Raw genomic sequence first — 27347 nt, forward strand, 5'->3', positions numbered from 1 at the left:
CACACAAAGAGTGTACACAAACACATATTAGAACACACATGCACACAGCACATACACACATGCACAAGTACATACACACATGTGCCTGCATGTACACAAACATACAGAATATACAGACATGTACAAGAACACACATATGCATGCACACATGTGTGCACACACACATATACACACACAAGCAAGGGCACATACAGACCATGCAGACATGTACAACACACACAGCCACACACACACACACACACACACACACACACACACACACACACACACACACACACACACACACTTATTGTATTACAGTTATGCTACAGAAGCATGCATCAAGGATTTTAAATGGACTGGATTTTAGTGAATGGAAATAGCTACTCACAGCACTGTTGCCCTTATTAGGACTTGGGCATGAAACGCCAAGAAAAGAACATGTGATAAAATGAAGAATAAAATGCACCGCAAGCTGAAAATTCATGGTTTAAAACATAAATTGCTAAATGTCACTTAGAGTTTTGTGAGTTAGACTTGTGTAATCAGGAAAGCTCACCTTGTTAAAAATAAGCAAACAAATCAGAGAATACCTTTAGACTGAATCAAAACAGCTTAGGATAAAAAACTGGCAATTATGCTTTAGCTGACCATTTTCTAGTATAAGTCTGTATGTCTTACAGTATTTCTCATTCATTTTCTCCCTAGTAGTGCTATAAAGTACTATGTGAGCAATAGTTCTTTCTCTGTCAATAATTTATTGATTTTATGATTGACTAATACATAAAAATGCTGAACAATGTTTTCCAATAATGGAGATTACTTCTTTGAGGCTAGTCCAAAATAAATGCATTACATTTATAATGATTGTAGAAGGTTCCTCCTTTCCTTATAGGGAGAGGCATACTTTTTTATTTATAGTAAATGTATTTAGTTGAAACAGATTAACTAGTAATTTTAACTACTACCATAGCTAATATTTGGATTTACAGTTTTTTGCACATAAATGCTGCAATTTGAGTATCATAGCATTATTGATTTGTGGTGTTTAAATTTTGCTAGAAAAAGTTTTCAATGTGTTTATTTGGCTATCTCTCTGTGTTTAAAAATACAGTACAACCAAACCAAAATATGAACAGTGGAGCTGGATGAGTTACTCAAAATATATTTAGAAATTCTGTTTAAATAAGCTTAGCAACAGAAGCTATCTGAGCAGACAGCCAGAACAGCAGTGGTTTATAGTGACAATATAATTCACAGCCGATTTTTGAAGATAATTTAGTGTTTTAATTTAGAAGCTAGTTAATGAATGCTCTAGAAGAAAAATCACCTGTACAAATAATGTATGCATTAATGTGCCGAGATGTGCAAATTAAAGAATTCTGCACTCTCACTGTGATTGTTCTCTTCACTAATGAACTAAAGAACCAATCAAGTCATTGGCATTATGATCTATGCTGGCCCTATTTCCTTGCCAGAAGCTAAATGCATTGGCTGTATCAGTGGCATTAAATGGTCTTAGAAATAGATTTGTAGTACAGGACCATCCAAAGTTGCGTTTAATTGGAATCTCATAAAATACGCAAGGTGCGTCATGGTGTTTTATGGAAATATCATCTTTGCAGTTTACAAGCAAACACAATTGTCATGTGACATTCAAGGTAATCAATACGGAAAGTAAATAAAAATGGATGACTTTAAATAATACATAGAATTACTGCAATGACTGGAAAAACTTAATTTCCAGCATGCAACTTGGTAACATTCATTTGAATAATATTAAGCTTTATTATGTGACACTAAGTTTACTGAAACATTTCCCTGTTCAGTTCAATGCACACACACACACACACACACACACATACACTTGCTATCATTTGTGAGATGAAACACTTCTTCATACTGCAGATTATGTAATAAAGCATTTTTTCAGACAATTGTTATTCTCTCTTCTCTTTCACTGGTATTTCGTTAATATTCTGGCTTGTTTTATATATAATTTTCACTCTTAAAATGTTAATCAGTCTACATGTTCTGTGAGATAAATTCTCACTGAAAAATAAGATGAGTGCAAAATAGTGCTGAGTAAAAAATGCATTAAATCTAGCATGCACTAAGGGGGGGGGGTCCTCTTTCTACCAGGTGGATCAAACCTGGAGTTGGTTACATTAAACAAGGGAGTAGGAGTGGTGAACTTTACCACAAGATGGAATTTGAGTTCTGCTTCACATTTATTTTTTTTTTCTAATTTTAGTAAATTTGAACATGCATATTTCACAGCAAAGCCAGAGCCAGATCTAGCACTAGGCAATCTAGGCAGCTGCATATAGCCTGCTGGCTTGGGGGGGGGGGTTGTTTCAATTAAAAAAAAAATCTGCTAACAAGCCCCAAGTCAGGCATTCTGTCTGTTCATCCTATCTAACAGAAATGTCATTGTCAGTGGCCAAGATGTTAAGCTAGTAGCAGCAAGAAAATTAACCTCTGTCTCGATTCAGTCATATTTGACAGGAAATTTAAATTTATTTTGGAAAACTGTACTTTGTAAATACTCAGAATACTTCAAGAACATTTTTGGATTGTAACTAACTAAAATAACTACTGGGTCTTTTTCTTTTAACTTGTTCTTTCTGTCAGAAGTTCATCATTCAAAACCAGTCATCAGCCATTTGAAAGCATCCACATCTGAGAATGGTATGAAAAAGGAATTACAATATCTAATTATAAGTGTTAATGACTTGTCTATAAAAAAGATAAATTAGAAGTAAAAATGGACAATATAAAGCAAGATAATAGAAAACAAATAGAACTGTTAAATGAAGTTATCAAAAACACTCAGATCTGATCACATCTATAGAGGAATCAGTAACTGACATAGATGAAAGGACAACATTAAATGGAAAGCAAACAGACTTGCTTCTGAAACAAAATAATATAGTGATATAGTGGAAGACCTTGAAAGCAGATCAAAGAGAAATAATTTAAGAATTTATGTAATACCAGAAAAAGAAGGCAGCAACTTACTGCAGTTCTTAATTTCTTGGCTACCAAAATCCCTTAACTTGCCTGAAGGTCTCTCCTTCGGAATAGAGAGGGCACATAGGTCCCTCTCAAACATCACTTCATCAAAGAACTCTTTATCTCCAAGATCAATAATTGTGAAATTTTTGTTTACCAAGGATAAAAAGTTAGTGCTAAGAACAGCTTAGTCAAATCCACCAATAAAAATAAATGGCAGAAATATCACATTTGATGATAATTACACTGCTTCAGTAGTCCAAAAAAGGAAATATTGTGTTCCTTTGATTAAAAATTTGAAGAAAGAGAACATTAAAGCGCAGATTTTATTCCCAGCAAGAATAACTTCATCTTTCTGACGGTCAAAAATATTGTATACACTTGAGGATGCTCTTGAATTTGTTAAGAAAAACAATCTTCTAGACAGAATCGAGGAATGGACTGGTCTTCATTTAAATCCAAAAGAAATACTGCTGTAAATGGTTGGACAACAAAAGAAAAAGTAATAAAAAGTTACAAGGAAAATAAATTCCTGTTACTTTAGTTATGATATTGCAGTGCTTTATATCTTGCCTTTGCATTTTGTAAATATCCATCAAGAACAAGGTAACTTTTTCTTTCTTTTGTTAACACACTAGTGTGGTCTAAGAATATTGTTACAACATTACTATTTCACATCTAAAAGGAATGTGTATAGCTTTAGAATAATAGCACTGAATATCTAAATCTATCTAATACACTAATAATTAAAAAATAATTAATATATAATAAATATTTTCAAAATAATAATAATACTCATTAAAATGGCTATATAAGATTTAAAGGTATTTTACTGGGGAATTTGTTATGATGTGGATGATTTCAGTTATGTAGGTAAACTTTTGAAGTGTATTTTTATTATATAATTTTACCTGTAAGTTTGCTTTTTATTTCTCTCTTCTTTTTTATGTTAGTGTCTAGTTTATATTTCCAAGTCTGGTATGTAGACAATAGGGAGGGAAAGAGGAAGGGAGGAAATATGTTATGATATTTGATATGTCTCTCGTTGATTGTATTATTTTGGGGAGATCTGCGACTCACTGAAGTATCAGTTTCCTATTTGAATAGCATGGTTTATACCCTATTTTGTCTGTTTGCTGTTTTGTTTGGGAAGTACCTCATTAAAGTGATCGGAAGCCTGTTTCAGGTTAAAAAAATTCCCCGTGAACAGATTTCTTCTCCCGCTCAAACATTTTAAAGTCAAAATATCTTGTGTAGATGTAGTCACGAGCCCTAGAGAGAAAGCAGTGACTTCAATGAAGTGAACAGCTAGTTTCAACATCTGGGACTTCGACGTGATCTTTGCCTTCCAGGAAGAGAGCTTCAGAATGCTGCAGTGGGGAAGAGTACAAATCATTGCATGAACATTGAACTGTTAAATATCTGAATATGATGTGTGTTGTCTTATTTCAATGAGCGACTCATATTAAAGGTACTCAATTTATTACTTGACTTTTAAAAGGGAATGAACAGGGAAGCATGTTAATTGACAATCACTTAAAGGTGGCAGTGGTGTATATTGGAAATAAATAGCTAAAAATAGGGTCTGTTATAATTGAACACATTGGCAGTTACATAACATATGCAGATGGGGTAATGGAAACCTTTGTTTCAAGATCTGCTTCTAAGGGGTGAAGTATGTAATGTGTTATGTGGTGGGTTATGCTCTCTTTTTCTTTGATGCTTGCATATTTATTCTTAGTAGTTTAAATACTTTTATATGTAGTTATAGTTCCCTCTGGTACAGTCATGAATTATGATCTTGTTGTTTAAGTATATTAAACACAGATGAGGAGAAGGACAGGAAAAATGGGTTTAGGATTTTACTAATAAAGAAATGTACAGAAGATGTGAGCACATGCATCCACTGCACTGAAGACAACTCTGTCAATAGCCAAATCAGAAAACTAAGTAGTATGACTGTCACAACATAACAATGAAAACCGACAAAGTTAAGTTCATAATTAAAATTAGTTACATTGAAAACCGAAACTTATAAGCATTTGGTGTAAAATTGCATTTTTTTAAATTGTATTTTGGATGATATATGCAAGTGAAGTGCATGTAAAGGATACAAGGTCTTTGACATAAGGGGGTTGCAAACATAAATTTATCCTAAAAGTTTTTCTTTTTTTATTATTTATTTCATGGAAGTGTTAGTTTTCTGAGATCAGACATTTTCTTCACGTCTTTTGGAATAAAACTTGTCCTTTCTATTTATTGGATACATGTAGGTAAATGGTTAAATTTAAAGTGTGCTTGTGTCTATGTATTGCACTGACTAAGAGTGGTTCCTCCCTTACAGCCACACACACTGCTTACTGAGATATACCCACTGCTTGAATTTAAGTTACTCAAATTTTGAAAATGAAGTGATAGCTTAAACATTATCTCAAGTCAGACATTTGGAATCATTGTGTTTTAATTGCTGTTGTGTGCTATACATTTTTTTAGTCTTGAAAGTGTCTCACAGATAATTTAAATATTTAATCTTTTTTTTTTTTGAGGTGGCACTATAGATGCACTTTTTTCAGAAATTAGCTTAAAATAACTAGTAAAAGAATGTCAATATATTAGTATATTAAGACAAATGAGAAATGAGAGAAATATGTTAAATTTATTTATACTGAAATAAGTCTTGTAATATTGATACAGAAGCTCTTTTCCTCCTTTTCCACAATTATAATAATAGAAATGATGTGGGTACATATTTGAGGGACTGCTGGATAACTGAATTTATATAGTGTTTAGAGCTGCCTAAGAATTAGTTTATTTATGCCATGACTTACATTTTGAACGACAAAAGTATGTTTAGATATATTAGAAATGGTAACACATATAATATATTATTTTATATTAAGTGTTTTAAATGGATGTGGTTGCTGAACAAAATACTTCATTGATTTATATACTGGTGAATAAAATAAGCTTCAGAGATGGAAGCAATGGGGCTGTCATGGGTAGTGAAAAAGTGATTGAAGTGGGTGGTTTACATACAAACATTTGTAAACTAGGAATACATTATTCCATGTTAGGTGATGTACATGGTTGTTTTCTATGTTTATTATTGTTTTGGGGTTTGTTTTTATCCATAGCAGGATGTAATAAACAAACAAACAAACAAACAAACAAATAAATAAATAAATAAATAAATAAATAAATAACATCTATTCACTATATCTAAACCATAAAATGATGATCATGCATATATATGTTTTAGGAAATTATATCATATAGCTATATTTCATTGAATAATTACAATAAACAAACTACATACATTTTTTTCTGCAAAAACACATTGAGTAAAAAAGATTTTGAAAAGTTATCATTTAAAGATTATAGTGTGCTTGTTGACTCTCATTTCACTTCTAAAAGAAGAGGTGCACTTATACTTTGGAAGCATATTCTACTATGCCTAAAGTTATAGATACTTATTCAGATAAAAATGGTATGATGTGCTTAGTGGTCACTGAGTTAAATAAAATCTTCTATACTATTGTGAATATATATATTGGACACCTAGAATTGGATGTAAAATACCTAAAAAATACTTAGATATTATTAATTTATATGTGAAAGGAGAGATTTTACTGGCTGGTGATTTTAATTACATCTGAACTAAAATTGATACTACTACAGGTAAAAGAATAAAAACATCTGCTGCAGCAAAACATTTAAAACAATTTACAAACATAATGAATTTACAAGACATATATGACTTAAAACTGGATAATCCCCCAAAATACATCCATTACTTATACAGATTTGGCACACAAACAAATATTGACAAAATCTTTTGCAGCAAATAGATTGTTCTGCAAAATTGATTAAGTTAAAATTCTTTCTTGTCCATTATCCAACCACAATACTGTCTCTTTTAAATGTGATATTACATCTAATGATTTAATTTATTGGCAAAGAATCCCTGCATATATAATAAGAATTAAAATATTTAAACAATGGTTATTAAAATAACTACATCTTTTTTATGGAATTTAATAATAACAAAGAAGTTACTAACACTATACTTTGGGATTCATTAAAGGCGTATTTATATGGCAGGATTAAAAACAGGTATAATTATAAAAGGAAAGAATGGGATAGGGAAATGGCAGATTTACAAAAAAATGATAAATTGAAATTAAAACTTTAACCAGAAGATAAAAAGAGTGCCTAAAACTGAAATATTTAAATAAAAAATATATAGGAATTTTGAATCATAAGGTATCTATAAATATGGAAAAAATGAAAATTCAATCTTATTCAATAACCCCCCCCCCAAAATTACATAAACTAGCACTTAAATCTAAAGAATAGGTGGTTTGAATCAAATAAATGAAATCACATATACGGTTAATGACAAGGATAGAAAGGCAACAAATCTAAAGTATATTTTAGAAATCTTTAGGAAACATTATGAATCAATTAATAATAGGAAATTAAAACTTGAGGATGAAAAACTAACTGATATCTATTTAAAGAATAATATAAAATATAAATTATGAGAAGAGCAAAACAATATTTTAAATAACACTGTTTCTATAAGAGAACTGAAAGAATTAAAAAAAAAAACAAAAAACAATACAGCTCCAGGTCTAGATTGTATAATACCTGAAATATATAAATTAATCCCTGATAGTATTTTAAACATTTTTTAAAAGCCTTTGAAGAGGTTAAAGACACATTAAGCCTACCCACTTCTTGGAAATATTCATTTATATCTTCCATTTTAAAAGAAGGGAAAGATTCAAAGCAATGTTCCTCCTGCCACCCAATCTCTCTCCTAAACATAGATTAGAAAATATTTATGTCAATTTTGGCAAAAATGTTAAATAATATGATGCCAGAATTAATTAAGAAAGTCCAAATAGGATTTATATTAAATATAAAAGTACATGATACTATCATCAGGCTTTTATCACCAGTGGATATTGTGAATACAAATAAAAAGGATCTATCAATTATAAGCTTAGATTTAGATAAAGCTTTTGATTCAATTAATTGGGATTATCTAAAGTATTTAAAGAATTTAATTTTTCAGAAGACTTTATAAGTTTGATAATGAAATTATACAACTCATTGTCTTATGTTAAAATTGGATCATTTCTATCGAGTCCTTTCAAAATATTTCAAGGAATAAAACAACGTTGCCCTCTTCCCCTTATTATTTGCTTTATCAGTAGAACCTTTTGTAACATCTATTAGATCAAACAAACAGATTAGAGGATTTTCAATAAACAATAATTATACTTCCAAAGTATAATTATCTGTGGATGATATTTTATCTGTTGGTGATACTGAAACTTCATTAGAGCATATTAATAGCTCAATAAAACATTTTTAAAGAATTTCATCTTTAAATTGTAATCAAGATAAAACAGAAATATTATTAATAAATAAAAAATAAACACATTTGTAAAGAATTATATAGAATTTAATTGGGGAAATAAACAGTTTAAATATTTAGGAATTGTTATAAAAACTACTTGGAAAGAAACAACAAGAACTAATTACAAAAGTTTACTAAGCTCATTACTAGTTTTAATAAATAAATGGAATAAATAACATTTTACTATGGAAGACAGACTCACATTAATAAAAATGATTATATTACCAACATTTTTATATTACATGCAATCATCAATATTAATGCCATCTAATAAAATTATTAAACAATTAAATTCCATAATAATTAAATGTCTATGGTAGCCCAAAAACCAAGAATAGGAATTAATTGACATATTAAATTATGGGTAAATGGTGGAAATTGGTTTCCTAATATAGAATTATATAAGTTCATACTAAACTAACTGCCCTGGTGAGCCATTTTAAGCCTAGCCAATTATCCCTTGTGAGACTCAAATGCTACACCTTGTGTTTGTAAGGCAAACACCTTAACCATTAGGCCACCTTCCCAACCCTACCAAAATCAGCAATTTTAAATCTAGTAGCTCACTGGCTAGATACATCCTATACATCTTACTGGAAATCACTACATGAAGAACTTTTATTTTCAAATATCACAGTTGACCTAAATACAATTTATAATTCAAATATTAATACATTTCTTTGGATCATAAAATAATTTTATTTAAATAATAAAGATTCTATTGTGTTGACTCCGTATGTTAATTATATAATAAATATGTTTAAAAACGTAGCAGAAAGCAACTCTCAACTTAAATTAGTAGTGATCTTGATATTTCCCACTGGCTGTACATATGATTGTGCAGAGATATTTAATTCTGACAAAATCTTAGATCTTAAAAAAAATAATCTTAAATATTGGTTTCAATTTCTGGATGGTAATAGAATAATTCATGTTGATCAGTTATTTATTAAATATAATATAAAAGAAGTTAAATACTTGCATATTCAGATATTGAGTCAATGTATTACTACTAAAATACAGTCAATGCTTAATATGAATAATAGTTCCTTACCAAAAATTTTAAAAGTTTTCATTAAAATTAATAGTGAAGAATTAAAAAATAAATCCTACTTATCAACTTTATATAAAATTTTAAGATAAACACCTGATGTTCATAAGGGTCATTTTCATATATCCCATGTGCCTCTGTTACAGGAGGTTTGGGAGGTCACTCATTGGAAGTTCTAGCTTGGCTGGAGTTTTCATTTAGTTTTTACTGATTGTTTTTTTCAGTGTGACCTTCTCACTCTTTGTTTTAATTTGTTAGTTTGGATATTTTGCAGTCACCCTAATGATAATGGACATCAGCTGGGTATAACAACCCTGTGTTTCTTATGCTTAGTCAAACACTCTGCTTATGCTATGCTGACGAGGCCATAACAAGGCCGGAATATGCATATCCATAGCTAGTGGGGTTTGGCTTTATTGGAATGAAATTGTCCATTAAAATGACTTCAAATGTAAAAGTCATGGGCAATCAGAATCGCCATATAGCTGAAACACCTGATGTTCATAAGGGTCATTTGCATATATCCCATATGCCTCTGTTAAAGGAAGTTTGGGAGGTCACTCATTGGAAGTTCTAGCTTGGCTGGAGTTTTCATTTAGTTTTTACTGATTGTTTTTTCAGTGTGACCTTCTTACTCTTTTTGTTAAAATTTTAAGATTGGAATTGGTACATTTTGAGTCATCCTTCTGGGAATATTTAAATAAATTAATAAGGAAGATTTTTTGGAACTTAAACAATTATTATTAAAATATATAAATTATACTACTTCTCCTTTTTGGAAAATATTTACTTGGAAATATTTGCATCGAACATTTTTAACACTTCATAAAATTGCACTGATATACAAAAAACAGAAGAAAAATGTTGGAGATGTGATGAAGTTATAAGTGCTGATTGTCTTCACATGATGATTGAATGCAGAGTAATTATGCAATTTTGGATGGAATTTAGAAATTCTGTTAAAGCATTGTGGTTGAATAATTGTACCATAACAAATTCTTTAATTTTATTTAATGCTCTGATTTAGGATTCCATACAAAGTTTTCAGGTGCACCTTCTATGGTCAATTTTGGCCATAGCTAGAAAAGTTATTACAATAAACTGGAAAAGCAAGAGTAATCCCCCTTTTTACTGAATTTATCTGTTTAGCTAGAAGTGTATGTATTATGGAGATACAAACATTATATATAGAAATACAAATCATACACATACATTTTTGTCTTGGCAAAAACTTAAAAAGTTGTTAGAGAAATATTAATGGTTGTTTATTAGTTAGATCCTGTTGTGGAAGCTATATACAGTTTACTGTTTATATTTTGTTGTACTTTATACTTTTTATATATCTTGTAAATGCATTTATTAAAATTTTATAAAAAATAGTTATGAAAAAAAAGAAATGTCATTGTCTGCATCCAGTAATGTGCATAGGATGACATGCACAGGAGATTTGAACAAGAGGCAGCATATGTTCCTTCCAGAAACAACATGCATGGAAGAAAGCATAGGAGAAAAAAAAAGCCCAGCAATATATTGAACAGTACTGTTTAAACGTACCTGAGAAACAGCAGCATATTCCTTCCTGTCTGTTCTAGAGATAGAGTGAGACAGCATATTGCTTCCATTCATTCTAGAGATAGAGTGCACATTACAAGGTCATTTAATGAGAAAGGGCAGCACATTGAATAGTACCATTCAAATGAACCTGAGAAATGGCATCATATTTCTTGTTCCAGAGACAGTGTGTTAGTAGTAGCATACTCCTTGAATTCCACAGATAGAGTGATTTCAGTGTCATAATGGATGAGAAAGGGCAGCAGCGTTTTCTTTCCTGTTGATTCCAGAGATAGGGTTGCAGTGAATGAAAATTACAGGGTGAGAAATGCCATTGCAGTGAATCCACATTATAGGGTGAGAAATAGGGCCACAGTGAGTGCACAGTAAATGTTTTGCTTGTGTGTGTGTGTGTGTGTGTGTGTGTGTGTGTGTGTGTGTGTGTGTGTGTGTGTGTAAAATACCTAATTTGGGGTACTGTCTAGTTAACAGACTTTGGTTAGAGTCAAACCCTGAACCATAATTACTGGAAGGCAAGAGTCTTAATCCTCTACACCAACTGCCAGGTCTCCTTTCACTTTTTTTTTTTTTTTTTTTTTTGTAAATAACTGAGAATTACAGTCTGTCAATGTCAGCCACAGTTTAATTGATTTTGTGGTTCATAGTCTCTGTCAGGGATGCAGCAAGTAGCACATTTGCCTTTGGTACAGAAGGGTGATGGCTCTATTCCCACACCAGGTAGATAGATTGTTGACACTGCAGTGTAGCATAAGGGGTACTGCACTCCTAATTGTGTCTTCCTTTGGTTGAGTTGCTTAACTGAGGTTCCATTTGCTTGAGTTGGTGGTGTCTTAGGGGGGATGTAAAATATTCCACAGTACCTGTTGAAAAGTGTAAGGGAAGTTCTCTGATCCCCTTTCTAATTCCCCCCTTGTATAAGTATTACCTTAGGCCTCCCCTGAAAAGAGATCACTAACCTAGTGGAACTAACCTGGGTAACAGATAAATCAATAAAGTAGGGTCACAGTGAGTGCACATTACGGGGTGAGAGATATCTATAACTGCTATTCAAGTAGGTCAGACCTGTTCTGGGATAGCTATTCTTGATGACAGAGATACATAGGGAAGTCATGAATTAGAATAGGTATAATGCAAACATGCAAGTCCACCAACCCCCAAAAACTGAGTATGCTGTATACAGTAATATTCTGACTTTTATATGACTTGTGGGTTGTTGAACAAAGGCTTCTTCAAGATTTATATTGTCTTTAATTGCATTGCTTTATTCATTGTACTAAATAATGAATTAATTGATTAACAGACATGGATTGTTAAATATAGTCTAAATGTGTTGCATTTTAGTAGTCCAGGCATGCTACTTTTTAACACCATATTTTTTCAGTACCTTCTTTACAGCTTCCAGGAACTACAGAGGGGGTGACATTTATCAGGTCATATAGTCTGCATTATTTGAAGTGGCGATCAGAGCCATCCATTGTTGCATATTACTGAGATTTATCTTCTGTAGAATATCAGATTATAAAGGATTTCAGTATTTGTTAACTGCTGTTACTCTGGTAGTTACTACAAAAGATTAAAGCTTCAACTTGTTAATTTGTTGCTTCCTGTGGCAAGGGTGCAGGGTTTGAGTTTTCCCCCTTCATTTACCTAATGTGTGAAAATCAGCAAGTCACTTAACCAAACAGTGTTTTGGAGAAATTGGAAATTTGAGCTAGGCTCCTTCATGGTCACCATGACTACATGCCTAATAACTATGAACCTGTTTCCACTTGACAGCCATTCCATTCCATAGTTAGTCTAGTTCAGGAAATGTTATGGCAATATCACCAGCACACCAATTTTTTAATGCAACAGAGGCAATTTATCATTCAAGGACAGTGGGCACTGCATTTCTAGATGAAGTACAAAGTTGTTTGCTAGCAGCAACCTCTGCATTAATAATGATTCTGTTTGATGTGGAATTATTCAAATGTCTTACTTCTGCAGAGATTGTACATATTGACTGATATTGGAGGATTATAAACAGTGTGAGTGGCCTTTTGTAGTTGAAATGTTCTGAAATAGGTAGTGCTGTCATTATTGGTTCATATATTTTGTTTTATTGCTTACTGGAAAAAAAGCTCAAAACTTCAAATTTAAAACACACCCTAACAAATGTTATTGTATTAAACAAGGAATATAATTTTAATACAATCAGGAAGGTGAATCAAATAACAGATGCATTTATGCATAGTCCTAAACATGTGTGTAGGGGGGGCCTATGGTTTGAAAACAGCCTGGGGTCCAAGGTACACTTAGTCCACCACTGGTCAGATGCATTTTTAATTAGTAAATTTCAACGGCAGAGAAGTGAGCTGTTGCTCATGCTAAGTCTAGTTTCAATGCGAGATTGTTTTGTTTTGTTTAGCAAATGGCCATTAATATTTGATCTAAAAAATTGAAATAAAAGTTTTAAACTAAATGTTTTTTAAATTAAATCCAACTATCTGTAATAATTGTAAAAGTAAACAAGAAAATAATATGCAGACAGACAGGTTTGAACAGTGTTTATAGTAACTGGGGAGAGACACCCAGGTAATAGGACACTGGAATGGCTGTGTGGGTGGGGGGGCTGGTCCATTACCCTGCCTAGGGCCCCATTTGACCTTGAGCCATCTCTGAGGACAGCACATTCACTAAGACTTTTTTCAGGTAGTGTGTTACATTTCCTTTGTTGACTCAGTCAGTATACTGACTGCCTTGCCTTATGCTTTTGATCACCATTAGTAAAGAATAAAAAATAAAAAGTAAATCAAATGTCTGTAATAACTTTTAATAGACTTAATATGCAAATCATTCTTATGTGTGGGAACAGCTGTAGGTAGTAGAGGTTCATTCAGGAACAAGAATCTCATGTGATGATGGTCACTGGTATACAGTGGTGGGCATGTGTTTATTGCATCACTGACCCCTTTTAGAGGCTAGGGAAAGCACCTATTAGATTGAAATGTAGGAAGGCATACCTGAAGGAGAACTTCACCTGTCCCATTGTTAACTATATCTGAGTTATTAGCCCTATAATATCACTTACCTATGGTTTAGTACAAAGAAAGCTTTCAGAATGTTTCTTTTTCCATCTGTTTCCCTGCTGCAGATTGTAAGCATCTCAGTATTTTCCCCCTGAATAAATCTCGCATTGTTTCAGGAAGGAATTTGTCTACAACTGTATAATCTAAGTTAAACTGTAGAAATCATGTGGTTTTTAGGTTGGTCACTGCCCACAGTTTCACATCATGAGATTATCTTGCTGACAGCAGTAAAGTATTATAAACAGACCAAGAAAAACATTTTTATTCCAAGCACCTTACTGTTGAAGAAAACTTTATACAAAAAACAGGGATGAGTTATACTGAGATGCTACATAAACAGACTGGCAAATACCCTCATTTTAGATGATTACATTTTACTTTTATTTATTTAAATGTAAAATTACATTCAGTAGCAAACATACAGACAGCTAATACTTACATTTAGGAGCTCTTTGAAAGCATAGATTTCAGAGGGGTGGTGGGGACTGCGTGCTTACATGAGCCACCAAGCTTGATGGCTGTTTACTCTAGTGCTTTTGTGTTGTCCTTCACAAGGGCTGCTTTTAGTAGGATGAAGTGCTAGTAAGTGCATTTAGAATTTCGTTTTGTTTTGTTTTGTTTGGTGCTTTATCACTTCCTGATATTTTTATTGGACTAGAGGAGAAGATTGATTATATACTGGCTATACAAAATATTTAATTATGGAGATTAATTCAATCTCTTTGAAAGGTGGAACAATAAAGGAGAACAAAACTGCAGCGCAAAAGACACAAGATGGGATGCAGATGAGAAAAGACATTAAAGTAAGGAGTCAGGGGGTGAAATAAAGAGACTGAATGTGTCTATAGAGTTTGTAACACAGACACAGATTTATCTGGAATGCTGCTTGAAGAGGAACAATATCAGAATTATTGGACTAAGAGAAGAAGACATAGTGGAAAAGGATGTGGGTCACCAATACCATAATATATTATAATACAGACAGGCCCAGAATTATATTTTTCTCTTAAGTTCACTGATTGCCAGTTCTTGGAAACTGTAAAACTTAGAATTATGTTGCCACAAGTCTTCTGTTAGAAATATATAAGCTTTCAAATGACAGCAAGAAATTCCTCTCTCAGTACTTATTTTTATGACATATTTTCAATAGTATTAAAAAATGTGCTTTATTGTACAATTAGAAATATAAATAATGAGTATCTCTGAAAATGTGCAGTTTGCAGTGCAAATAATAATGACAGTTGTCTTCAACATTATCTAAGGTGCGACAGATGCCATAAAATAGTTGGTAAGTGACATAGCTTAAGAAGTATTACATACATATGGAAAATATTGCATATATCCATAATTGCTAGCAAAGAAATAGCAGTATCTCCAGTATAAATTATTTCAAGTGGACATTTTCTGGCTCCTACCATGGCATTTCATATCATGTCACCTCAAAAACATGCAGCTCTTGCAGTTTTTAAAATATAAATGTAAATCTGAAAATAGGAATAGCAAGTGAAAAACAGAGTAATATTTCCATGACATGACATTCTAGATTAATGCTCTTAGTGGTTTTTTTTTTTTGCTTATACGATTCTGTTTCTAATACTGCCTATTATTAATTGACATAAAACATAGAACGTCCACATAAGCGATTTCTTTCCTAGGGATAGAAATCCCTTGGCCATCCTTGTCAGTTTACTGTTTTCCCCACTGTAGTGCAATATCAGAGTTGGTATATTTAGTTAGGGGGAGTGTGGGGGGCACAGGCCCCCATGTTGGGGGTGTGGGTGGTGAATCCCCCACTTTGTAGTGTTTGTTGTTATTTGTTGGTGTTTGTAGGGCAAGCGATTTCTTTCAAAGGGAAAGAAATCTCTTTTGTGGAGGTTTGATATTTTGAAAGTTTGCAGTTTTAGGGTCGATGAAGAGGCATTCAATGGAATGCCTCTTCGAGGAAATAATATAGGCCCGAATAATCTTATCAAAACCATAAAGACCTATGGTTGTTAAATGAACGTGCACAGAAAAAGTGATTCAGGCTTGACTAAGGTTATGATACTTCAGAGGGGTCAGATAGTGTGGATACATAATGTGCAGGAGGCTATACACATTTACTCCAATATAATACATGGTATAAGTAGACTGTGGCAGTAGTAAGATAGGAGTGTTCTGACAAATGAAGGTGGTGGTGGAAACCATATGAAGCTGGAAGTAGGAAGTGAGGTGTGGAAGTAGAAATATAGACGCAGAGATGACTCAGGCAAAATGAAGAGGCAAGAGCCACCCATTTAGAAGACGTATGGTAAAAGAATGAATCAAGGGAGCACAATGGTAGAGTAATGGGGTAGTGGTTAAAGCCACAAAATCTGGACTCAAGTCCACCAAATGTATATGTGCATGGCCCCAAACCATGCAAAATAAGCATCAATGACTAGCACCACAAAAAAGAATGGAACAGGATATTGATTTTGTTATTGAATTACCTGCATTATAAAAGAATGGAACGGGATATTGATTTTGTTATTGAATTACCTGCATTATACAGGTTTTGATACAAGAGTATCTTTTTCAGTAACAAAACATCCTCACATGGTATCTCATTAAATATTAAAAATAGCTCTAAAAAAAGACATATAATCTCTGGTTTTAAAGGGGCAAAAAACCCTGACTCAAAATAACATTTTAACCTAACTATATCAACAACTTTAATTCCAAACTATACGCAGTAGAAGCAATTACCCTTTCTTAAAACAATATTCCCTGTATTGGCAATGAAAAATGAACATTATGCACTTCCTAACTATAATACTGTTCAACCAATTATTAAGATAGTGAGTTAAAATGTTATTAAATATTTTGATATATTTTACCAGTGTTCATTAAACCTGCTTGAAAAAAATGCTCCCAAATTAATACACATCCTTTCTTTTTTAATTAAAATATTCTTCCACCCTTTGGTTTTGGTGGAAGCACCATCAATGCCAAGAAACCTGAAAGTGGCATTTTTATGTGCTAAGGTAGTATTGTCTCTACCACAACAAATATCACTAAGACATTTTGAAAATGATGTTCAAACATCTTAGTAGTTTTTTCCTACACCATCACAGCATCACAAGAACAAATGACTAAATATATGTTGTTGCCACAGTTCTACATGTAATCAACATCTTTATTTGAAATATTTTATAAGTATTTTAGATGGAAATGCCTTACTATCAAGAACATATTTGCAGAAAGTGCATCACCCACAGGATCTATAACCCTTTGTCTTCATTCCGGCAGTAGATAATTGTCTGTTTAAACCTGATGAACATTTCTTATAAAAACCCAAATGTTGCCCTAGTATCATAGGTTATCTGAATGCGAAATTACAATTATAAGGCAGTATTTGATTTAAAAAAATCATGTGACTTTAAAATATGACAATTCCTACCTATACCTTTAAATTTTGAAGTGTTTTTCTATATGTGGCTACCAATGAAAAGTTCCACTTTTTGTTTCTGCTTGTATAATTTTATAGCAACAAATCATGTCTGTCAATATCCTCCACTTGTTACTTTACTGACACACTGTTACTTTACTGATACATCTTTGCATTGATATCTGGGCTTCCCGCTGAAAATGGGTAAATACCCAGTCGAACTTTCCCAGTAAACAAAGACAAACAAATAAATAAATAAATATCCTCAATGCAAAAATCTTTATTGTAAATCTCTGGCAAACTATTTAGAATATTCCTCATCTGAACTTATAATTTTTCCTTCCTTGATTTGAGATTTAGGGATGTTCCTGATTATGTGCTTGAGATGACAACTATTTGCCAGAAGAAATGAATTCCTGCTGAAAGGCTTACAAAATACCCTATTTTTAAAGTCCCATCTGTGTCTTTCATATATAGCCACATCTGAAAAGATATTTTATCTGTGGAAATTTTAGCACTTAATTTGATCTCCCACTTTTTTTTTTAATTCAAATATTCTATATGTTCATCCAACACCAGTTTATCAGAATTCCAATCATCAAGAAATATTCTCTACATGATTAGGGAGAAAAATGGCCCATAAAAAAATTTGCATATATAGGGGCAAAAAAAGGTCCCAGTAGCTATATGATTAAGCTACAAATAAGAATATTTATAATAGAAAACACTCTTTGTTAAAACATGCTCAACCAGCAACAAAAGAAAGGTACCTGTTAAAACCTAACAGATATAGCTGTGCCCTATTTATCCAATATTCAACAGCATCCAACCCCTCCTCCAATGAGGTATTGAGATATATAATGAATTGACATTTAATATGCATAAAACACTTTTTATCACATTGGGCTTCTTCTATAAACTGCAAAAATTCAGTAGTGTCTTTTAATCTTGCTCTGACCAAAGGTAGTAAGCCAAAAAAGTTGATAAAGGTTGCATCAAGGAAATAATTGGTCATCCAAGTTTTTTTTTTTTTTTTTTTTTTCATTTTTATGTACCTTTGGAAGAAAACATATGTACTGAAACTTGATTCTTTGACACTAAGTTCTCTCAAAATGTATTATAAAATTATACCCTTAATACATGCTAAATCCAAAAATTCATTGATCTCTGTCAAAAACTTCTTTGTTGGATCCAGAGGTACTTTAATATAAAATCTCTTGCCATTTAATTGTCTTAAGTGCTTATTCATGGTAATAAATGGAATCCAAAATCACCACACTGCCCCCTTTGTCTGCTTGAGAAATAACAATGTTGGAATCATTTTTGAATGTATTTAAAATACTTAGGGTTATCACCTGTCCCTCTTTGTGAGGGACAGTCCCGCTTTGGGCAGTTGTTTCCTATGACAAAAACTAAAAAAATGGAAAATGTCCTGAGATTTTAAGACAAATTTATTTGTTAAGTTTTTCTTTAATAGTTGCATAAAACAGTTAGGGCGGCAGTGGTGCAGTGGTTAGCATTGCCGCCTCACAGCAAGAGGCTCTCCAGTTGGATCCTTGGCTGGGGTGCCTTCTGTGCAGAGTTTGCATGTCCTCCCTGTGGTCATGTGGCTTTCCTCCGGGTGCTCTGGTTTCCTCCCACATCCCAAAGAAATGCTGTAGGTGGATTGGACACTCTAAATTGGCCCTAGGTGTGAGTGTGTGCTTGTGTGTGCCTTCTGTGGAAGGTTGGGCACCAGGCTGGCAACTCGACACCGTAAAACTCCACTGCCAGTCATGAATGGAAAGGTGATCTGCTGTGGCGACCCCAAACTGGGAAAAAAGCTGAAAGAAGAAGAAGTTGCATAAAACAGTTATCTTATATCTGAAACACATAAATAGTATGTGAAATAGCATAAGCAACTCAAATGCTCCAAAATAAGCATTTATTTTGGCAAAAAAGTGAAGTTCTGCCTTTTACACTGGTCATGGGTATGTTCTGTTCTGCAAAGTCTCACTTTTCTACAAACATGTCCCACTTGGGACATTTGAAAAGGTGGCAACCCTAAAAATACTTATTTATTCCTTATTAATATGTCTCTAGTATATATCTCTATATTAAGTAAATCCCTATGAACTGCTTGTTCAAAACATGCAACTGTCAGACTGTAAAGAGACTGAAAATCTGACCTTTTAAAATTGAAGCTTTCTTTAACTGAATCACAATAATTAGAAACTTTATTAGTATTAAAAATATAGCTAAATTAAGCTTACAACTAAAATATTTCATATCTGAAAAAGGTTGAAATTCAGTAACCGCAGTAGGTTGTACAAAATTAAGTCCCTTGTTCAAAAACATGACCTCAGAATTTTTCAAGACATAAAAAGTTCAAAACAGTGCTCTGATGTGTTAAATATTTATCATTTAATAAAACAATATTCATATGTCCTTATCTTTTTCAGTGTTTTCTGCCACTGCGTCTCCTTACATTTCATCTCTTAATATTGGGGGTCATTACCTCTTCATTTTCTGTTTCTGTTGCTGAAGACACATCATCAATGATGCCAGTCTCTGAGGAATCTGAAGAACATAAAATTAAATGTCCAGCAACTGTTTATTATTACCGTCAACACACTTCACTGTCTTTGTTTTAGACTGACACCATCTGAACTGCCTATTCAAGTTATTATCATGGACATCCGTCTGAGATTTTTTAAATTTTCCTACTTTCCAGATTTTTATCTAAACCTGTTAACATATCTTTAAACTCCTTTAACTTAACGTTAAATGAGACATGATTTCAATATATGCCTGCCTTGGATATTATACAATTTAGCCCATTCTGCAAAAACAGAATTTGTTTATGATAATATTCAGTCAAAGACTTTACAAACAACACAGATGTATGTTGAATCATTCTCCACTTTTTTAGAAATGCTTCATCTAGTTTGCCTATATTTGCTTCTAATAGAAAATGCAAACCTATAAGTGCTAGGCTTGCTTAAACACAAGCGTTCAACGATCACCGATGCCACACCATATTTTTAAGCTTCTTACATTGATTCAATAACTATCTAATTTAGATTTGATTGATTTTTATTTTTGACTAAACAAAGTACCTGAACCAGAAGTAGCAGTTTCCTTGAGAAAAAATATCCATGTTCTTTTTGTCTTTACAAATGTTTGTTGTGATTGACAAAAACTCCATGTCCTGAAACAAAATGCTTTCACCAAATGAAATAATTCCTATGGTGGCCAGTGCAGTTTGATTCCAAAGTAAACAACAACCAAAATCTGCACTCAGGTCCACCAAATGTGTTCATAGCTCTAAAAATCTAAAATAAACAAAAATACCCAGCACCACTTTTTTGTGATTCTGGCCATTGCTGTTTGTGTTGTAGTGGAGGAAAAAGCCATTGTCTGATGAATAAGATCAGATGAAACTTCAGAGGGGAAGGAGAAGGAGCAATAAGGGAAAGAGCTCCATTTAAGGACAGAAGGCGGCAAGCAATGTCATTGGAAGTAAATCTTTAAGAGGATAATGGGGGGGGGCAGAGTGGGTAACAAGTCAACATGTTTGAGTGCAATAAGTAAAGATGGCAAGAGAGCGTGAGAGATGCAAGAGGTCACTTTGAGGGTTCTAATAGTCTCTCATACTAGAGGGTGTTATGAGGGAATTAAGACCCTTCTAGGGGTGGTATGGCCCACTGCCTGCAGCATTGGGTCTCACAATATACATGGGCATGCATTAATTTCCTGATAATGCCCACCCTGCTGGGCATTATTGCTTGCATGAGCAACTCTGCCAATCTAGGCAGATATTATGGTGCTGAAACTCTCCTGAAGCTGCTGCACTTTGTGGTTCTATTTGCCACCATATCCATTACTATAAACACACAACATGGCAGCATCATTGTGCTGGTTGTGTAACATACCTACTAACTCTATTGAGGACTGAGTGACTGCAGACTATCTATGAATTATCCACCTATATATCTGTTGTTTAATGTCCAGTGCTCTCTACATCTCAGGGGCAGCTGTGATGCTTGACATCATGGTACACCCCCTGTGTTGTTGTCCAGTGGTAGGTATCCTCACTGAAGAAGCAATGTGTTTACCACCAAAGCTCGAGTTTCACCTACAGCTGGAGGCTTTCAGCTACAGGAGATTCTATCTGCACAGAAGTAGAATGCACTTGACCAGTATATCTATTGGGGGTACACTATTTTCAGACAAAAAGGTCTCTGTTAAGGGTTTTTCCTGCTATGAGTTAGGACAGAAATTAGTGTAACTGTATTCTCTGACTATGTGTAATTTCCAGGTATCTGGGTATGCTTGCCAGACTCTGCAGAGATGTAAAAATCAACAGCTTGTCCAGCCTCAGTCATTTCTACATGTTCCTATTACTGAGTCCATCTGTGAATGATAGTATAGAAACTACTATAGTGAATAATTGCCCTTGTGACTTGCAAGGAAGGATATTATATGTAGCTGATTGCTTCTTACACAACCTTCCCTTTTCTGGTGGTGGCAACCTGTTTCACTCCTGATGAGTTTATCAGAACAAATGTGCATCATACCTACTTAATTAATGCAAACCATCTCATATAGTGACTGTGTATACCAATCATTGCTATGTACTATCAACTTAAACATCCCCTGCTGAGACATTGAGGAAATGGGTCAGGCCAACAACAACATCTACACCCCTGGCAAGGTAAATCTTGTTTCAATTCCTCTACTCCTTAAGAAAATGAGCTCTCATGTCTGTCAGTATTTTTGAACTTGATGGACCAGGCCATGTGATCAAGCTCTTGTTTGCTATCTTCTGTGCCTGTGCTTTCTACTTGGCATGGTGGAGGACAAAAGTCAAATGCTGGTGATCCTGGTTCATTCTGTTGTGGTGCCCACTTACTACATTTACTTGCCACAAAATAGACTGCCACATCTGGTCCATTATTTGTCAGTTTAACACCTTGTTGTCATCATCTGAAAGCCTTGAGTGTTTGACTAGAACTTTGTTTTTAGCATCACTGAAATTACCTATCTTCTGCGTGTCTGATCCTGTGGCAATGTTGAATCCCATATGTACATGTTGGAAACCAGAATATGTGTTACTAAAAATGTATGCATAGGTACTAATAATGTACCAGTTCAATGTGTAAAGTCCCCTCTGCAGCTGTATATTCACAGCATGTAGGCCTTATATATTGTGCCATAGCACCTTACAATACTCCCCCCTACAGAGGACAGCCTGTAAACTTGTTTGATGACATTGCATGTGTAGCTTCTCTCCTAAACAGCAACTTAACAATGCACATAACTTGTACATTATGCTGTGATACAAGTCAAGATTTCCTAATGTGATAACACTGCATGGTTACAGCCTTCTCTCCCATTTAAACACCATTTAATTACTGATCTGGTCACTAAAACATACAGGTAGACACATGAAGCATACTAAGCCATTATATTATACATGCATGTATTCACAGAAAACATGCCTACTAATATACCATGCTTCTGATATCTGAGCAGTTGTTTGAATGGAAAATATACCAGAAAACATGGTAGCCACACAATTGCATGACATATTGCATACCAATTACTAAAATGGTGATGCCACGTTAACATCAGAAATGTAATCAGTTTTGTGGAATACAAAGGCATAAATGAGTACAAATCATTTAGTTCTACCTTCAAGGGCAGGGTTACCATATACCACTGTTATTATATACAGCCCTGCTCATACTGGGAGGTGAGCATTGTTACATACCTGTTAAAGGAGGTGAGAATTTCTAAGTGTATCTGGTTTAAAGTGCATATCACTAGGCATCTTGTAGTGTCCATGATCACTTGCCTAGTATGGCTTTTATGTTTGTATGTTCCTATGAATGGTAGCCCTTCCAGTTCACAAACCATTATGATTGTGGCCCAGGTGGGGCCTTTATTACTCCATATGTGAAAACTATGGCATCCACCTTTTTTTTTTAATTTCTCCAAGTCGTTTAGGTTTCTAATATCATGAATGGAATGGACCCCATTCCTAAGTCAAACATATGATTAAAGTTCATGAAATTGGTATTGTTTCAGTCTTTGATGCTAGCCAGAAGTGTTCTTTGCAGCACACACAATGTGCCCAATAATGATTCCTTCTGCAGTTCGTAAGGCATTACATGTATTGGTAACATATCTAAGTGCAACTGCAAATTCTTTTTTATGACTCATTTCTCCTACTATTATTGGAAATGTGTGGGTATCCTTCTTCCACAATGCCCTCCTTTCTGCCTGCAATATCTGGTATTTAATGACCTTGAATCTCTCTGTACATAAGACAATGTAATTACTGGGTGCAGCAGTTTCAGTGATCAATGCTACTTTTGTTTTCTTTTCCTGGACTACGATATCTGTTTTTTTCCATCTATTTTTTGAATTGTTGGTAATGGATGATCTGATGTGATATAGACTTCATCATTTTCTATAATGCTTTGCGGGCAGCTCATCTTTCCAGTGTTTTTCAGCTACTTCAATATTATAATGTTTGCATAATCCCCAGTGCAACAGTCTTGTCAAATTATAATGCCTTTCATATACAGTCCTTTTGCTATTAATTAGTATATCACAGCCAGCAGCAAAATGTGTGACTGTTTCCAATTCTGTTTTATAAAACCTACATTTGTCTGTTTCTCCCACATATTCAATGGACTTTGTAAACCAACATGTATGTAGTCCACTATCTTGGGCCACCAATAATAACCTTTTGAATTTTGGCTTAAATTCACCTCTTCTTAATCATTCCTGCATTTGATCCTGATCGGCATGAAGTTGTTCTAAGAGTTTTCTATATTTGCAGCTATATTTATGCATTTTCCATATTTCTTGCCTTTTCATCTGATCCTTCATTTTATATTCTTTCTTTTGTTTTTTGGCGCATTCACTTGCTGCCTGATTTTTATCTACTTCTGGTTTGATTTCCATTCCCACTTGATGCTGATAGGCTTCTGCTAAACTAAGCAGGGAAGTCATCTTAGACATATTCTCATGTTTTTAAAAACTTTTGCTTCGTTTGGGTTTTGAGAGGTCAGCAGATATGTATGCAGTCCCACGACTGGACATCTATACATGTAATCAGTTTTGAGGAGGCCCATACCTCCTTCAGAATGGAGAATATCTAGCCTTGGTATGCACTGATTGTTATAAATCATTTGATTAACATGAAGCATCCTTGTTTTCCTGTCCAACCTACACAACAACTTTTGGGGCCAGTCAATCACTCCAAAACTGTAAGTTAGTACAGGAAGAACAAATTGGTTTATAGCTTGAATTTTGTTCCTAGATGTCAGTGCTGTTTTCAGTATTAATTTTAGTCTTCTAAAACATTCCTTACTAAGTTTTATTCATATTTGCTCTTGTTTTATTGTTGATCCTTCATCAATTCCCAAATTTATACATTCCATCATGTTCAAGTTCTTTTATATCACATTGCTTTCCCAACTGATGTTTTCTTGGTGCTGCAGCTTTTCTGCTTTAAAGTTGCTTTTGAACATTTATCAAAACCAAATATTGTATATCATCTGAAAAAGCCTTGAACCCTTGCAGTTGTGCTTTCAGTTCCTCGTCTAATAAACTATACAGTTTTAAATCATCCACAAAAATAAGATAAGTCTTTACACTTTCTTGTTTTCTGGGAGCCAAGTTGTAACTCTGACTTAATCTGTTAAGTATACAGCTTAATGGGTTAAGGGTAAGACAAAAGAGCAGTGGTGACAGAGTCACCCTGGAATATCCCCTTTTTAATTTTTATCCCTGGAACAATAATTTTCCCTTTATTATGGCTTAACTGCAAAGTGGTTTGCCACTGTCTCATGGTTGCTGCAATGTAATCATTCAGTGTAGTGTTATACATTTTTAGCACTCTTTTATCCATGAATGTGGGATATTGTCAAATGCCTTTTGTAGTCTGTCCATGCCATACTTAGATTCTTCTCCTTTTTACAGTTCTCCATTATAACTTTATTAACAACAAATGATCCTTTGTTCCATATGACTTTGTTTGGTTACCCTTTTGTTCTATTGCCATGATTGAGTTTTCTTCTACTTGACTATAAACTCTGTCGGCATAAATTCTAGTGTATAATTTATGTCATCGGAAGGCAAGTTATTGGTCTATAGTTTGTAGGTTAGCTTGCAAGTTCACTCTTAAGTAAGATTATTGTTTTTCCTGTTGTTAACCAGGCTAGTGTCTGTTTGGGGTGTGTGTGTGTATATATACATACATATATATATATATATATATATATATATATATATATATATATAGTTTTTACTTATGGCTAAATCTTCATGTAAAGGTATTAATGCTTTTAGCCAGAAGTTAGGTACTGCATCTGGGCCTGGGGTTTTCCAAATAGGAGCTTTTCTTAACTTTGTTTCAATCTTTCTGGCCATTACTTCATCCCATTTCATACCCTGTGCATTTGAACTTCTTATTCTTTCTTTTACTTCATCCATTTAGTGGGTGTATATTACTTCATCATTGAATCAGATCATCGAATGGCATTTAATTGGAAATTCCATTCATTGACCTTCCCTTTTGGGGGCTGTGCCCCCACAACCACCCACAAATTGTATATACCAACTCTGAGATCACACTACTGTGGGAAAAGGGCAAATTTCCAAATCCTTATTGTAATGCGATCTCAGTTCGAATGGATTGATGAATGGCATGTTCAATAAAATGGCATCCTAAATGTCGTTTGATGATCTGATTCTTCAATGAAATTATAGGGTCCCCCTTTTTAATTTCTCAAAATCTTTTGGGTTTCTAATACCATGATGGGAATAGACCCCATTCCTAAGTCAAAATACGATTAAATTTCATGAAATTAATATTGTTTCACTTCTTGATGTCAGCCAAAAGTGCTCTTCGCATCACCCACAACGTGCCCAGCAATGAGTCCTTCTGCAGTTCATATGGGGTTACATATATTGGTAACATATCTAAATATGATGGTAGACTCTTTTTTATAAGACCCATTACTCCTACTACTATTGGAACTATCTGGGTATCCTTCCACATTGCTCTCATTTCTGCTTACAGATCCTAATATTTTATAACTGTGTTTCTCTTTATGCAGGACACTGTACTCACTGGGTGTGACAATTTCAATGATCCATGCTACTTTTGTCTTCTTTTCTTGGGCTACTATATCTGGTTTTCTAGCATCTGTCTTTTGAATTGTTGGTAATGGATGATCCCATGTGATGCAGACTTCATAATTTTCTATGATGTTTTGTGGCTCATGTTTCCAGTGCTTTTCAGCTACTTCAAAACCATAATGTTTGCACAGTCCCCAGTGCAACAGTCTCGCCACATTATTGTGCCTTTCAGTATACAGTCCTTCTGTCATTAGTATGTCACAACCAGTAACGAGGTGTGCGACTGTTTCCAGTTTGGTTTTACAAAACCTGCATTGGTTTGTTTCTCCCACATGTTCAATGGACTTTGTAAACCAGCATGTATGTAGCCCATCTTGAGACGCCAATATTAACCTCTCATCTCTTGGTTTGAATTCACCTCTCCTTAACCATTCCTGTGTTCATCCCTGATCAACATAGGGTTCTTCCAGAAGTTTTCTAGTCTTGCGAACTATATTTATGCCTTTTCCACATTTCTTGCCTTTTCATCTGGTCTTCCACCTTATATTCTTTCTTTTGTTTTTTGGCACATTCAGTTGCTGCCTGATTTTTATCTACTTCTGATTTGATTTGATTTCCATTCCTGCTTGACGGCAATATGCTTCTGCTAGAAGTCATCTTAAATTTATTCTCCACATGTTTCAAAAC

Source organism: Protopterus annectens, chromosome 10.part0 (genome assembly GCF_019279795.1).
Source record: "Protopterus annectens isolate FY-2018-M chromosome 10.part0, PAN1.0, whole genome shotgun sequence".
NCBI lineage: Eukaryota > Metazoa > Chordata > Ceratodontiformes > Protopteridae > Protopterus > Protopterus annectens.